Source organism: Heterodontus francisci, chromosome 31 (genome assembly GCF_036365525.1).
Source record: "Heterodontus francisci isolate sHetFra1 chromosome 31, sHetFra1.hap1, whole genome shotgun sequence".
Classification (NCBI taxonomy): domain Eukaryota; kingdom Metazoa; phylum Chordata; class Chondrichthyes; order Heterodontiformes; family Heterodontidae; genus Heterodontus; species Heterodontus francisci.
In genome coordinates, this window is record NC_090401.1 from 17,536,583 (window position 1) to 17,553,252 (window position 16,670).

Below are 16,670 nucleotides of genomic sequence, written 5' to 3' on the forward strand. Positions count from 1 at the left end.
GTGCTATGACATTATGCAAATGAGATAACTACATCATATGAACTATTTCCAATCAGCACTGGCCTCGATGATGCTCTGTGATCCCGAGCATCCAGTATTGCTAAAGGCTGGGGTGGGAGGAAGTCGATTTTTGCGATGTAATCAATCATGGAACAATCGATTGGATCACCAGATTAGTTGTTAGCACTTTGTGATGCTTCAGGAAATATCTTTCCAGTGCTGTATCTGTGTTCCATAGCTCTCCCCAAACCCAGCAATCTCCACCACCCCCCACCCCCCCCCCCCCCCCCTTAGAGAAGTGGGCCTCTGGCATTGCCACTAATATACTGGCACCCATCTAAAATATTTAGATGCTGCTGACTCCAGGAAATGGGGTGGAATCGGCCAGACAGGCAAGGGCCAGGCAGCTCTCCTCTCCTGAGTACTGTCCCAGTGTTGCCTTCCCCAAGTTGTCATTCTTCATGTCTGACCTTGACTGTGTGTGTCTTAAAATTCTCATCCTTGTTTTCAAATCCCTCCATGACCTCACCCCTCACTATCTCTGTAATCTCCTCCTTCCTCGCAACCTCCGAAATCTCTGTGCTCCTCCAATTCTGGCCTCTTGAGCATCTCCATTTTTCATCGCTCCACCATTGGTGGCCATGCCTTCAGCTGCCTGGGCCCTAAGCTCTGGAATTTCCTCCCTAAACCACTCCGCCTCTCTCTCTCTCCTCCTTTAAGACATTCCTTACAACCAATCTCTTTGACTAAGCTTTTGGATGCTGTCCTAATATCTCCTTGTTTGGATTTGTGTCAGACATTGTTGATAATGCTCCTGTGAAGCACCTTTTACGTTCTAATGGCGCTACATAAATGGAAGTTGTTGTTAACAAGCTGTTCAGGCATGGAGAGCATCGTAGCTGAGCCTGATTCTGCCCTTGTCTGATCATCCAGCAGAGGTCACTGGATAGCAATTAGGATTGGGAAGCTTGGCTGAATAAATCAGAACCAGCTAGTGATCGAATAAGGAGAGGGGTCTCCTTGTTCTGCTAATCACTGACAAGACTTACTCTGCCACTGAGGGAACTCATATAATGTATGCAGGAGTGTGTTAAATACTGGCCTAATGGCTCAACTGGTTTAGGGCCTGAGTAGCTACTCCCCACAGACCGGGTGCTCGGCTAGCTGAGCTCAGTCAAGACAGCAATAGAAGTGTTGTTGATGAAAATTTACATGTTTCTTTCTCCTTGTTGCGATCCTAGTGACCCCTGCAGGAAGTGCACCTATGTGCACAGGATTGGGCTTGGCTGTGATACCCCATACTGTCGAATAGCTTCCTGACACTTGCTTTCCACATTCACACATGAATCATAGCCATTTGGATAGATATCAGATTGTGACTGTCAGCATGGAGTTATCGACTAGTAGGAGGGAAGAACAACTGCCTATACTGCCTGGCAACAGACTTTATAAAATATATAGGAGTGTGTTATTGCTCCGTAACACAGAATATAATGTACACAGCATAGTGGTACTGCTCTGTAATACACAGTATAATATATACAGGGAAATAATGATTAGCCTGTACCAGAGTGTGTAATATATATATACAGGTGGCTATTACTGCCCTGTAAAACAGTGTGCAATATCTGCAAGCGTGTCTGTATAACCATGTGTATTATACACAAGAGTGTATTGCCCATAACAGAGAATATAATACATAGATTCATTAGTCTGTAATACAGAATAATAGAATCATAGAGTCAACAGCACAGATGGAGGCCATTTGGCCCACCGTGTCAGTGCTGGCTCTTTGAAAGAGCTATCAGATTAATCTCATTTCCCTGCTCTTTCTCCATAGGCCTGACATTTTTGTTCCTTTTCAAGTATTTATCCAAATCCCTTTTGAAATTTGCAATTGAATCTGCTTCCATTACCCTTTCAGGTAGTGCGTTCCAGAGAAAGTTTTTTAAAAATTCTCCTCATCTCCCTCTCTTGCATTAAACTGCCACCAGTCATCCATAGAGAAGGCCAATCATCAGCTTCTCAGAGCAACCAGGGATGGGCAATAAATCCCAGCCTTTCCCACAGCTCCGCCCTCATCCCGAGGAGGAATTTTATTAATGGACAGCAGGCAGGACACCTGCAGCCCTCAGTTGTTTGGCTGCTTATGCCGAAGGATGTGGCCTGCTTGCCAAACCATTAATGCACTTGTGGGCATTGGCTTTAAGTACTGGCTATCAGTGATTGTAGTCTGAATCATGAGCCAAACAGTGCTAAATGTGGCCTCAGAAAAAGAGGAATATCATTAGCACTGATGCACAAAATAAAATTAAAAACCAGGAAGATGCATTGAGGCAGTTTGCTGAGTGACACCAAGAGAAAGGACTCAAGCTGAATTTTTTTGTCAGTCAGGGTGAGGATGGTGTTATTCGATACTGGAACACTTCCCTACTCTTTGTGGCTTGTGGGAATTTAGTTAGGGAATACAAGTGCATAATAACTGTCGGAGACATGATATCGTGGTTTTGTTACTGGACTAGTAATCCTGAGGCCTAGACTAATGCTCAGGAGACATGAGTTCAAAATCCCATTACAGCAGCTGATAAATTTTAATTCCGTTCATTAAATAGATCTGGAATTAAAAAGCGAGTATCAGTAATGTTGACCGTGTAACTATTGGATTGTTGTAAAAACCCATCTGGTTCACAAATGCCCTTTAGGGAAGGAAATCTGCTGTCCTTACCTGGTCTTGCCTACATGTGACTCCAGCAATGTAGTTGACTCTTAACTGCCCTCTGAAATTGTCTAGCAAGCCACTCAGCTGTATTAAACCAATACAAATAAGAATAAAGCCGACAGACCTCCCGGCACTGGACAGGATAAAGGCACACCCTGCCCAGCTGACCCTGCAAAGTCCTCTTTGCTAATGCCTGGGAACTTGTGCCAAAATTGGGAGAGTTAAGCAAAACCTGACAGAGTTATATGCACAGAATCATAGCTTACAGCCAATGTCCCAGACTCCTCCATCACCATCCCTGGATATGTCCTGTCTGACTGGCAGGACAGACTCACCAGAGGTGGCAGTGCAGTGGTATACAGTCGGGAGGGAGTGGCCCTGGGAGTCCTCAACATTGACTCTGGACTCCATGAGATCTCATGGCATCAGGTCAACCATGGGCAAGGAAACCTCCTGCTGATTACCACCTACTGCCCTCCCTTAGCAAGGGCACAGAATGTAGTCTGGATGGAGTTCTTCAATGTCCATCACCAAGAGTGGCTTGGAATCACCACTACTGACCCAACTGGGCAACTCCTGAAGGATGCGAGCGAGGAGTGAACAGCTGGGAAGTCAATTTCATCGGGAGTTTCGGTGGAGCAGGGACTGCTGGGTAAGTAGAAACCTATATATTTGGGCTGTTTCTGAACCCGAGACACTACTCTTGTAGTGTCTCCCACCCGCCCTCCTCCTCTTACCAAAAAAAAGGACTCGGTTGTGTGTAGGTAAGGTAAGGCTTTTTCTATTTCTCTTCTTGTTTTATCGTGTGATTGGTTAAAAACTTGGGAATTTAGAATAGTGGGAATGGAGGTTAAGGCAGTTGAAGGTTCCTCCTGCAGAATGTGGGAGGTAAGGGTCGCCAAGGGTGTCCCTGCTGACTGCATCTGCGGGAAGTGCACCCAGTTCCAGCTCCTCGAGGACCGCGTTAGGGAACTGGAGCTGGAGCTGGATGAACTTTGGATCATTCGGGAGGCGGAGGGGATTATTGAGAGGAGTTATCGGGAGGCAGTCACACCTCAGGTAAAAGAAGAAGGTAGATGGGTTACCATCAGGGGAAGGAGAGGGAGCCAGCAGGCAGTGCAGGGATCCCCTGTGGCCGTTTCCCTCAACAACAGGTATACCGTTTTGGATACTGTTGGGGGAGACGACTTACCAGGGGTAGGCAATGGGATACAGGTCTCTGGCGCAAAGTCTGTCCCTGTTGCTCAGAAGGGAAGGGGTAAGAGGAGCAGAGCATTAGTCATTGGGGACTCCATAGTTAGGGGAACAGATAGGAGGTTTTGTGGGAACGAGAGAGACTCACGGTTGGTGTGTTGCCTCCCAGGTGCCAGGGTACATGATGTCTCGGATCGTGTTTTTGGGATCCTCAAGGGGGAGGGGGAGCAGCCCCAAGTCGTGGTACACATAGGCACCAACAACATAGGTAGGAAGAGAGATGGGGATTTAAGGCAGAAATTCAGGGAGCTAGGGTGGAAGCTTAGAGCGAGAACAAACAGAGTTGTTATCTCTGGGTTGTTGCCCGTGCCACGTGCTAGCGAAGTGAGGAATAGGGAGAGAGAGGAGTTGAACACGTGGCTGCAGGGATGGTGTAGGAGGGAGGGTTTTGGTTTCCTGGATAATTGGGGCTCTTTCTGGGGTAGGTGGGACCTCTACAAACAGGATGGTCTTCACCTGAACCAGAGGGGTACCAATATCCTGGGGGGGAGATTTGCTAGTGCTCTTCGGGGGGGTTTAAACTAATTCAGCAGGGGGATGGGAACCTAAATTGTAGTTCCAGTGTGCAGGATGTTGAGAGTAGTGAGGTCAGGGATAAGGTTATAAGGACACAAGAGGGCACTGGCAAGCAAGAGCTTGGTTTAAAATGTGTCTACTTCAACGCCAGGAGCATCCGGAATAAGGTGGGTGAGCTTGCAGCATGGGTTGGTACCTGGGATCTCGATGTTGTGGCCATTTCAGAGACATGGGTAGAGCAGGGACAGGAATGGATGTTGCGGGTTCCGGGATTTAGATGTTTCACTAAGAACAGAGAAGATGGTAAAAGAGGAGGGGGTGTGGCATTGTTAATCAAGGAAAGTATTACAGCGGCAGAAAGGACGTTTGAGGACTCGTCTACTGAGGTAGTCTGGGCCGAGGTTAGAAACAGGAGAGGAGAGGTCACCCTGTTGGGAGTTTTCTATAGACCTCCAAATAGTTCCAGAGATGTAGAGGAAAGGATCGCAAAGATGATTCTCGACAGGAGCGAGAGTAACAGGGTAGTGGTTATGGGGGACTTTAACTTTCCAAATATTGACTGGAAATACTATAGTTCGAGTACTTTAGATGGGTCTGTTTTTGTCCAGTGTGTGCAGGAGGGTTTTCTGACACAGTATGTTGACAGGCCAACCAGGGGCGATGCCACATTGGATTTGGTACTGCGTAATGAACCCGGCCAGGTGTTAGATTTAGAAGTTGGTGAGCACTTTGGTGATAGTGATCACAATTCGGTTAGGTTTACCTTAGCGATGGGCAGGGACAGGCATATACAGCAGGGCAAGAATTATAGCTGGGGGAAAGGAAATTATGATGCGATTAGGCAAGATTTAGGATGCGTAGGATGGGGAAGGAAACTGCAGGGGATGGGCACAATCGAAATGTGGAGCTTATTCAAGGAGCAGCTACTGCGTGTCCTTGATAAGTATGTACCTGTCAGGCAGGGAGGAAGTTGTCGAGCGAGGGAGCCGTGGTTTACTAAAGAAGTTGAAGAGCTTGTCAAGAGGAAGAAGAAGGCTTATGTTAGGATGAGACGTGAAGGCTCAGTTAGGGCGCTTGAGAGTTACAAGCTAGCCAGGAAGGATCTAAAGGGAGAGATAAGAAGAGCAAGGAGAGGACATGAGAAGTCATTGGCGGATAGGATCAAAGAAAACCCTAAGGCTTTCTATAGGTATATCAGGAATAAAAGAATGACTAGAGATAGGTTAGGGCCAATCAAGGATAGTAGTGGGAGGTTGTGTGTGGAATCGGAGGAGATAGGGGAAGTGTTAAATGAATATTTTTCGTCAGTATTTACAGTGGAGAAAGAAAATGTTGTCGAGGAGAATACTGAGATACAGACTACTAGGCTGGATGGGATTGAGGTTCACAAGGAGGAGGTGTTAGCAATTTTGGAAAGTGTGAAAATAGATAAGTCCCCTGGGCCAGATGGGATTTATCCTAGGATTCTCTGGGAAGCCAGGGAGGAGATTGCAGAGCCTTTGTCCTTGATCTTTATGTCGTCATTGTCGACAGGAATAGTGCCGGAAGACTGGAGGATAGCAAATGTTGTCCCCTTGTTCAAGAAGGGGAGTAGAGACAGCCCTGGTAATTATAGACCTGTGAGCCTTACTTCGGTTGTGGGTAAAATGTTGGAAAAGGTTATAAGAGATAGGATTTATAATCATCTTGAAAAGAATAAGTTCATGAGAGATAGTCAGCACCGTTTTGTGAAGGGTAGGTCGTGCCTCACAAACCTTATTGAGTTTTTTGACAAGGTGACCAAACAGGTGGATGAGGGTAAAGCCATGGATGTGGTGTATTTGGATTTCAGTAAGGCGTTTGATAAAGTTCCCCACGGTAGGCTATTGCAGAAAATACAGAAGTATGGGATTGAAGGTGAATTAGTGCTTTGGATCAGAAATTGGCTAACTGAAAGAAGACAGAGGGTGGTGGTTGATGGTAAATGTTCATCCTGGAGTTTAGTTACTAGTGGTGTACCGCAAGGATCTGTTTTGGGGCCACTGCTGTTTGTCATTTTTATAAATGACCTGGATGAGGGTGTAGAAGGGTGGGTTAGTAAATTTGCGGATGACATGAAGGTCAGTGGAGTTGTGGATAGTGCCGAAGGATGTTGTAGGTTACAGAGGGACATAGATAGGCTGCAGAGCTGGGCTGAGAGATGGCAAATGGAGTTTAATGCGGAAAAGTGTGAGGTGATTCACTTCGGAAGGAGTAACAGGATTGCAGAATACTGGGCTGATGGGAAGATTCTTGGTAGTGTAGATGAGCAGAGAGATCTTGGTGTCCAGGTACATAAATCCCTGAAAGTTGCCACCCAGGTTAATAGGGCTGTTAAGAAGGCATATGGTGTGTTAGCTTTTATTAGTAGGTGGATCGAGTTTAGGAGCCACGAGGTCATGCTGCAGCTGTACAGAACTCTGGTGCGGCCGCACCTGGAGTATTGCGTGCAGTTCTGGTCACCGCATTATAGGAAGGATGTGGAAGCTTTGGAAAAGGTGCAGAGGAGATTTACTAGGATGTTGCCTGGTATGGAGGGAAGGTCTTACGAGGAAAGGCTGAGGGACTTGAGGTTGTTTTCGTTAGAGAGAAGGAGGAGGAGAGGTGACTTAATAGAGACATATAAGATAATCAGAGGGTTGGACAGGGTGGATAGTGAGAGCCTTTTTCCTCGGATGGTGATGGCAAACACGAGGGGACATAGCTTTAAGTTGAGGGGTGATAGATATAGGACAGATGTCAGAGGTAGTTTCTTTACACAGAGAGTAGTAGGGGCGTGGAACGCCCTGCCTGCAACAGTAGTAGACTCGCCAACTTTAAGGGCATTTAATTGGTCATTGGATAGACATATGGATGAAAATGGAATAGTGTAGGTCAGATGGTTTCACAGGTCGGCGCAACATCGAGGGCTGAAGGGCCTGTACTGCGCTGTAATGTTCTATGTTCTATGTTCTATGTATCTGTCAAACTGGAGGCACATCTGCAGCTGCAGAAACATCTTGCTGTTCCCCTAACTGTAGAATCCCCCATCACTATTGCTTTCCCAATCTTCCTCCTGCCCCCCTGTATAACTGAACCACCCACAGTGCTGTGGACTTGATGCCCCTATTATTATTCCACTTAAATTCCAGATGCTTGAAATTGTCCATGAATAATATCTACCCCCTCTCTGAATAGATCAATTTCAGTGATGCTCTGTTACACTTCCCAATTATTGGCATTTATTCTCCTCAATATCCAAACCATTTCCCCCCAGTATAAATTCCCCTCTTCACCCTGACCATGCTCTTCTCTGACCTTCAATAATCTCTTTTGATTACTGTCAGATCCTCTTACTGATGATGCTACCCTTCCCCCAGCCTTTTTTCTTCATTGCTCCTGAATATTTGATGCCCTCCTGGATACCATGCCTATTCTCAGGCTTCAGTCGTGTCTTTTGTTAAGCTGATTACAGCTCCCTTCCCTTTTCTGTACAGAGTATTTCAGCTCCAGTGAATCATTACACCACCTCCGTGGTGTGGAGCAGTTTGATGAAGCAAGTTGAGTGGGAGGGAGAGAAGTGTTTATCTAACAGAGTTCACAGCTTGAGTTTGAATCCAACCTGGCTTCTTGCTCTCCCTTGGTTACAAGGATACTGCATTTGGACAGTTTTAATCGGACCCTCTGTGGGCACAAATTAATAGATAGAGCAAATTAAAAATTCGCCAATCAGGCATTAAATTGGCAATCTCTCTCAGGGAGATGATAAGGATGGATTGCAAAGCATGTGGTAGAGTTTATTTTTAATTCTTCGTTCTGAGATATTGATATTGCTGACGAGGCTGCTGTTAATTGCCCATCCCTATCTGCCCTCGAGAAGGTGGTGGTGGTCCTTTGGGGTTTGGGTGTAAAAGGGGCATTGATGGGCACTTTTAAACCTGCAACTCACTGCACTCTCTTTGATTTGGGCATCATTCAGAGCAGCCACTGGAGTTTCCAAGCACCCACGGCCACCTACCCCTGTCACCCTACTGAACAAACAGAAGATTCAGCATGAAGAGTAGCATTGCACTCTGCTTCTGAGGAAGACAGAAAGCGCCAATTAGCAGAGGAACATTCCAGAGTCAGAGAGACAGCAAGAGATCCACTCCAACGTGTTGTTTGTGGCATTGTTGCCAGGGAAACCTGTGGAGGAAGCTGCCTCACTCTGTGCCTTAAGGTGTGAAGTGCTTTTGCTGCCTTTGAGTCTGTTTACAAAGCAAGGGAGGAGGGAGAGTGCTTGATCCAGACTGAATAGGCTTAATTTTTAAAGAGCAGCAGTGACGTCTCTGCATCATTCTGGGAAGCCTCTGCTCTGCTCTCTGTCTCTACTTCCCGGGGCTGCTGAACAGGAATTCTAATACTTTGCAATGAATCGCTTGTTTGCCCGCTGAACCTGTGCAAACACTGGAACAGATGCTTGAGCCGCGTCCTGTCCCGCTGACATGCAGCACCTCGGAACGGCAGCAGCTAGGCAAGGCAAGCGATTGAAGAGGGCTTCAGTTCGGCACTGCTTGTCCACACCGAGTCTGCGGGGCCTGTTTACAATCAGCGAGGAGGAAGAGCGATACAGAGATGCAGCATTGAGGAGGCTGAGTGGTGAGTCCTGTCCTACTGGGAGAACTAAAATCACCAGCGAGACACAAAACCCCCCTTGTGTCATTGCATTTAATATACTTCCAAGTGTCTCAAGTTGGCAACATCTAATATTTTGCTGGCATGTGGCCAGGTTTGTTTATCAGAAAGCTTTTGATGAGATCCCCCATGTCAGACTTTCTACCTTTATTGTGGTTGTGAGCTGTCCAGTGGCAGGATAGGGTGTTAACCTTAAGTCTGGTGCACTTGGGTCAGAAGCTTAAAAATCTACCAGGGTTCGCAACCTGCAGCGGCCAGCCACCATCTAAATGTGCACGTTGGACAGGGACATAGCGACATAGCTCAGTCTCTCATCTCTGACTCAAAAGATTCAAAATCCACTCCAGAGCCTTGAGCACAAAATCTTCTAGTGCAGTACTGAGGGCGTGCTGCATTGTCAGAGGTGCCATCTTTCTGATGTTCTGACTGATATTTATCACTCAACCAACAATCACTGAAGCAGATTATTTGGTAATGATCACATTGCTGCTTGTGGGAGTTTGCGTTTGCAAATTGGCTGGCGTGTTTCCTAATTTACACAGTGACTACAATTTAAAATTACTTAATTAGCTGTTAAACACTTTAGGGCGTCCTGAGTTTATGAAAGGCACTGTATGAATGCACGTCTGTTTTTTTCTGAAGGCTGTGATGCCCTCCAGAATCAAATAGCCTGCAAAGTGCACTGTCCAGTATTATACAAAAGAACTGTCATTTGGGCAAGCTGGTGGAGCCAGAGAAAAGGTATCTCAATAAGAGCCAGCACTTTCAGGCATGGAGGAAGAAAGTTGAAAAAAAAAAGCTCTCTCTACTACACATGATTCTCAGTACAAGGCTGGGTGGGTGTGTACAGGGTGTACTGGATGTGCTGGGTGGGTATGTACTGGGTGTGCTAGGTGAGTGTGTGCTGGGTATGCTGGGTGGGCGTGTACTGGGTGATTGTGTGCTGGGTGTACTGGGTGAGTGTGTACTGGGTGGGTGTGTACTAGGTATACCGTGTGTGCTGGGTGTTCTGGTGGGTCTGCTGGGTGGGTGTACTGGGTGTGCTGGGTGTATTGGGTGTGCTGGGTGGGTGTGTACTGGGTATACTGGGTGGGTGCACTGGGTGTGCTGGGTAGGTGTGTACTTGATGTGCTGGGTGTGCTGGGTGGGTGTGTAGTGGATGTACTGGGGGTGTGTGTACTGGGTGGGTGTGTACTGGGTGAGTGTGTGCTGGGTGTACTGGGTGAGTGTGTACAGAGTGATTGTGTGCTGGGTGTACTGGGTGAGTATGTACTGGGTGGGTGTGTACTAGGTATACTGTGTGTGCTCGGTGTGCTGGTGGGTCTGCTGGGTGGGTGTACTGGGTGTGCTGGGTGGGTGTGTACTGGGTGATTGTGTGCTGGGTGTACTGGGTGAGTGTGTACTGGGTGGGTGTGTACTAGGTATACTGTGTGTGCTGGGTGTGCTGGTGGGTCTGCTGGGTGGGTGTACTGGGTGTGCTGGGTGGGTGTGTACTTGATGTGCTGAGTGTACTGGGTGTGCTGGGTGGGTGTGTACTGGATATACTGGGTGGGTGTGTAGTGGATGCACTCTGGGTGTGTGTACTGGGTGTACTGGTTGGGGGTGTACTGGGTGAGTGTGTACTGGGTGGGTGTGTACTAGGTATACTGTGTGTGCTGGGTGTGCTGGTGGGTCTGCTGGGTGGGTGTGCTGGGTGGGTGTGTACTTGATGTGCTGGGTGTACTGGGTGTGTTGGATCGTGAGTAGTTACAAGATAAATAAACAAAAAGATTAAATTAGCAAATGATACTTTAAAATGTGACATCAGGGCTGGATTATGGAATCTATTCCAAAAATCCTTTCTGATCGTAGCAGCTTGCAATGCAAATACTCCAACTGGTAAACACTATGATGTCCCTTGATTGCAGTCTGTGCACAGTGTGTTGGGGAGATGTAATTGGTCTTGCATGATATATAGACTGACAGGTCTTCCAAACAGGCACTGTAATTGTGGAAGGGGTTTATACGTGCCAGGTCATCCAGTGCACTGTCCCTTTGCTTCACTCATTGTCAGTGATTTCCAAACAAATTAAAAGTATTTTCTGAATTCACATCATGTTGGAAATGCTGACTTTTGATGGGGTAACTAACACTTCCAACCATTACATAACACACCGAAGTCAGTCGAGAAAAGAGTCCGTCCTCACATCCTGCCTCTAGGGCAGACCCTAAATCAAGTTTCACATGCATGAGGTTATTGAACCACTTTCCAGGAAAGAGTAAGGGGCACCTAACCGATTGTGGATGGGGAAGGGATCTATGTCAGATGGTTACCCATATTCTTCTTCACTGTTTTTATCCTCAGAGTAATGTCCCTAAGGTGGGGTGCAACCAAGGATGAAGAGACTCACCAACCCTTTATGATGGGGAAGGGTTCTTGTCTCTGATTCCTGGGGCTGGCTGGAGCAGGGCTTGAATCAAACTTCCTGACTCAGAGTATTACCACTGAGCCAGTGATCGCTCTGGCCAGATGTGAGTGCCTGACCAGACACCAATTCAGAGACCATATTCTAGTCTCCATTGGCCATGACTGTCTGTTGTGGGCTTTGAACCCTTAGCCTTCTGACGTAGTGGTAGGAAGGCTACCAGCAAACCAAAGGCTCTCTCTCTCCCCTGGAAAAGAGTCCCATCAGGCTATTTAACCATGGAGAATACCTCAGCCAAGCCCAATCCTATTCTCACCCACAGCTGCACTTTTCTGCAGGTCATGGGTCATAATTGGGTGCAGGATCCTGCTTGATTTTTTTTCGACTTCCGAGCTCAGTGACACTAAAGTTCTTGGTAGCATCCCAATGACTGATATCATCTGACACAGCACAGACCAGGAATCCTCCCTAGGATTGTGCGGTTCAGTTCCTTGCTGAATGATGCTTCAGCCTCTAAGGCACTAGGGAGAGTTTATCTGAATCAGGTTAAACATCACTTTGACGAGTAAACCTATTGTACTATTGCAATAGATTGCCAGGTAATCTTTTGATACAGCCAACAATTAAACTGTTAATTATGGATGCAATCTGCATGAAGAAGTGATGAAAGATTGAACAGGCTGGAACTCTTTAGAAAAGAGAAGGCTGAGGGGTGATTGGTAGAGATCTTTAAGGTTATGAAAGGGTTTAATTGAATAGACATAGGGAAGAAGTTTCCACTTTTGGGAGAGTGCGGAACTAGGGGTGATAAATATAAGATAGTCGCTGTTACGGCCAGGTGAGGAGGGGTTACAAGGCTCCCCTCTTATTTGACCGCCACAGAGGTTATTCCTTTTTTAAACAGTGGATGTGATCACCACTTCAGCGAGTGTTTTACCTTTTACCTTTGTGGTGATTGTAAAAGAACCAATCAGACAGGTTTTCTTGAGTTTAAATAAGAAAGAGGTGAGTTTATTACACTTAACAACCTAAACCCGATCTAACTAAAAATAATAAAATATACAACAGGTTCATGCACACACTCACATAAGAATCACACACACACAAACACACACCAAATAGATTACAGAGTGATGAGGGGTAGATTTGTGGTTAGATTAGAGTCCAGAACAAATAAAAATTAGAACATAGAACATAGAAAATACAGCACAGAACAGGCCCTTCGGCCCACGATGTTGTGCCGATCCTTTGTCCTCTGTCAAGGACAATTTAATCTATACCCCATCATTCTCCTTTATCCATATACCTATCTAAAAGCCGTTTGAAAGTCCCTAAAGTTTCTGACTCAACAACTTCCCCAGGCAAGGCATTCCATGCCCCGACCACTCTCTGGGTAAAGAACCTTCCCCTGACATCCCCCTTATATCTCCCACCCTTCACCTTAAATTTATGACCCCTTGTAACGCTTTGCTCCACCCGGGGAAAAAGTTTCTGACTGTCTACCCTATCTATTCCCCTGATCATCTTATAAACCTCTATCATGTCACCCCTCATCCTTCTCCGTTCTAATGAGAAGAGGCCTAGAATGTTCAGCCTTTCCTCGTAAGACTTATTCTCCATTCCAGGCAACATCCTGGTAAATCTCCTCTGCACCCTCTCCAAGGCTTCCACATCCTTCCTAAAATGAGGCGACCAGAACTGCACACAGTACTCCAAATGAGGCCTTACCAAGGTCCTGTACAGCTGCATCATCACCTCACGGCTCTTAAATTCAATCCCTCTGCTAATGAACGCTAACACCCCATATGCCTTCTTCACAGCCCTATCCACTTGAGTTGCAACTTTCAACGATCTATGCACATAGACCCCAAGGTCTCTCTGCTCCTCCACATGCCCAAGAACCCTACCGTTAACCCAGTATTTTGCATTCATGTTTGTCCTTCCAAAATGGACGACCTCACACTTTTCAGGGTTAAACTCCATCTGCCACTTTTCAGCCCAGCACTGCAACCTATCCAAGTCCCTTTGCAGACGACAATAGCCCTCCTCGGTATCCACAACTCCACCAACCTTTGTATCATCTGCAAATTTACTGACCCACCCTTCGACTTCCTCATCCAAGTCGTTAATAAAAATCACAAACAGGAGAGGACCCAGAACTGATCCCTGTGGCACGCCACTGGTAACTGGGCTCCAGGCTGAGTATTTACCATCTAAGACCACTCTCTGCCTTCTATCAGTTAGCCAATTCTCAATCCAACTGGCCACATTCCCCACTATCCCATGCCTCCTGACTTTCTCCATAAGTCTACCATGGGGGACCTTATCAAATGCCTTACTAAAATCCATGTACACCACATCCACTGGTTTACCCTCATCCACTTGCTTGGTCACCTGCTCAAAGAATTCAATCAGGCTTGTGAGGCAAGACCTACCCCTCACAAAACCGTGCTGACTGTCCCGAATCAAGCAGTGTCTTTCCAGATGCTCAGAAATCCTATCCCTCAGCACCTTTTCCATCAACTTGCCTACCACCGAAGTAAGACTAACTGGCCTGTAATTCCCAGGGTTGTTCCTATTCCCTTTCTTGAACAGGGGCACAACATTTGCCACCCTCCAATCACCTGGTACCACCCCCGTCAACAGAGAAGATGAAAAGATCATTGCCAGCGGCTCTGCAATTTCATCCCTTGCTTCCCATAACATCCTTGGATATACCCCGTCAGGCCCGGGAGACTTGTCTATCTTCAAGTTATTCAAAAACCCCAACACATCTTCCCTCCTAACGAGCACTTCCTCGAGCTTACCAGTCTGTTTCACACCGTCCTCTTCAGTAATACACCCCTTCTCATTCGTAAATACCGAAGAGAAGTACTCATTCAAAACCTCACTTATCTCTTCCGGCTCAACACACAGTCTCCCGCTATTGTCCTTGACCGGACCTACGGTCCCCCTAGTCATCCTCATATTTCTGACATACGCGTAAAAGGCCTTGGGGTTTTCTTTTATCCTACCCGCCAAGCATTTTTCATGCCCTCTCTTAGCTCTCCTAATCCCTTTCTTCAGATCCTTCCTGGCCATCTTGTATCCCTCCAGAGCTATGCCTGTGCCCTTTTTCCTCAACCTTATATACGCATCCTTCTTCTTCCTAACAAGACTCTCAACCTCTCTTGTCAACCACGGTTCCCTCACATGACCATCCCTTCCCTGTCTGACAGGGACATGCTTATCAATGGCCCCTACTATCTGCTCCTTGAAAAAGTTCCACATTTCGACCGTGCCCTTCCCTGCCAGCATATGCTCCCAACTTATGCTCCTCAGTTCCTGCCTGACAGCATCATATCTACCCTTCCCCCAATTGTAAACCTTGCCCTGTTGCACATACCTATCCCTCTCCATTACCACAGTGAATGCTACAGAATTGTGATCACTATCTCCAAAGTGCTCGCCCACCAACAGCTCTATCACTTGCCCTGGTTCATTACCTAGTACCAAATCCAATATTGCCTCCCCTCTGGTCGGGCAGTCTACATACTGAGTCAGAAAAGCTTCCTGGACATACTGCACAAACACTACCCCATCCAAACTATTCGATCTAAAGAGTTGCCAATCAATATTTGGGAAGTTGAAATCCCCCATAATTACTACCCTGTGACTTCTGCTCCTTTCCAAAATCTGTTTCCCAATCTGCTCTTCCACCTCCCTGCTGCTATTGGGGGGCCGATAGAAAACTCCCATCAAGGTGACTGCTCCTTTCCTGTTCCTGACCTCGACCCACAGTGCCTCAGTCGGCAGATCCTCCTCGAAAATTCTTTCAGCAGTTGTTACACTATTTCTAACTAACAATGCCACCCCCCCACCTCTTTTACCACCATTCCTAATCTTATGAAAACATCTATAACCAGGTACCTCCAAGAACCATTCCTCCCCCTCACCTATCCACGTTTCAGTGATGGCCACAACATCGTAGTCCCAAGTGCCCATCCACGCCTTCAATTCACTCACCTTATTCCTGATGCTTCTTGCGTTGAAGTATACGCACTTTAACCCTTCTCCGTGCCCATCTGTCCTCCGCGACAGTGCTACCTTCCCCAATACCTCACTACACTCTTTGTCTTTCTGAGTGGACCCACTGGTCCCTGGACTACAAGTCCGGTTCCCATCCCCCTCCCAAACTAGTTTAAACCCTCCCGAACAGTACTAGCAAACCTCCCTCCCAGGATATTGGTGCCCCTCTGGTTCAGATGCAGCCCGTCCTGTTTGAACAGGTCCCATCTTCCCCAGAATGCAGTCCAATTATCCAAGAACTGGAAGCCCTCCCTCCTACACCATTCCTGCAGCCATACACAGTCTGTAGGGTTGGATGATTCCATTGTTTTCTGGCTGTAGTTGTGTTCTTGATGTCTTCGGCTGGTAAATGTGCAGTTTGTGGCTGGCCCACCTGGTTCAGGCTTTTCTTGTAGGCAGAATTGTAGGTGGCTTTCTTCCCCTGGTGTCTTTGTCTTGGATATAGCAACCAGCAACTAGGCTTCGCATGAGGTTTTCTGGAGAGAGAGAGAGCTCCTGGCTTCTGCACAGAATGAGTTACTGGCTTGACTGTCTTTGTCCAAGGGAAACGCCCAGCTTTCATAGAGATGGACAGACGATAACATGACTGCCTCAGTGTATTCTCTGGAACCTTCTAATGAGATTCAAGGTTAGGAGTTTCTATTTCCTCAGGCCTCAGGATGCCAATATTTACACTTGGAGGGGTTTGCTCTTTCAAAGTCAATGTGTCAGGATGGGCTTGAATGCTGTGCTGATGAAAGCAATTTTAGATAACTCAATCATTAGAGCAAACCATTGTTTTGGGTACAGGCTCATCAGACATGTGTCTCCTGTTGGAGGCCTTGGAATGTGTAAGGTGTTCAGATGGAAATTGCAGTGGCCATCTTGGCTGCCAGCTTTCCGTTAAAAGTTCAATGTAAGTTTCCAACCGATTAATTAAAATTCCTCATTTGGCATATTGTGTTTTCTTGACAGTCACTAACAAATCCAATTGGGAATTCAGGAGAAATTCCTTTAACAGAAGTGGTGAGAATATGGAACTCACAATTACAAGTACT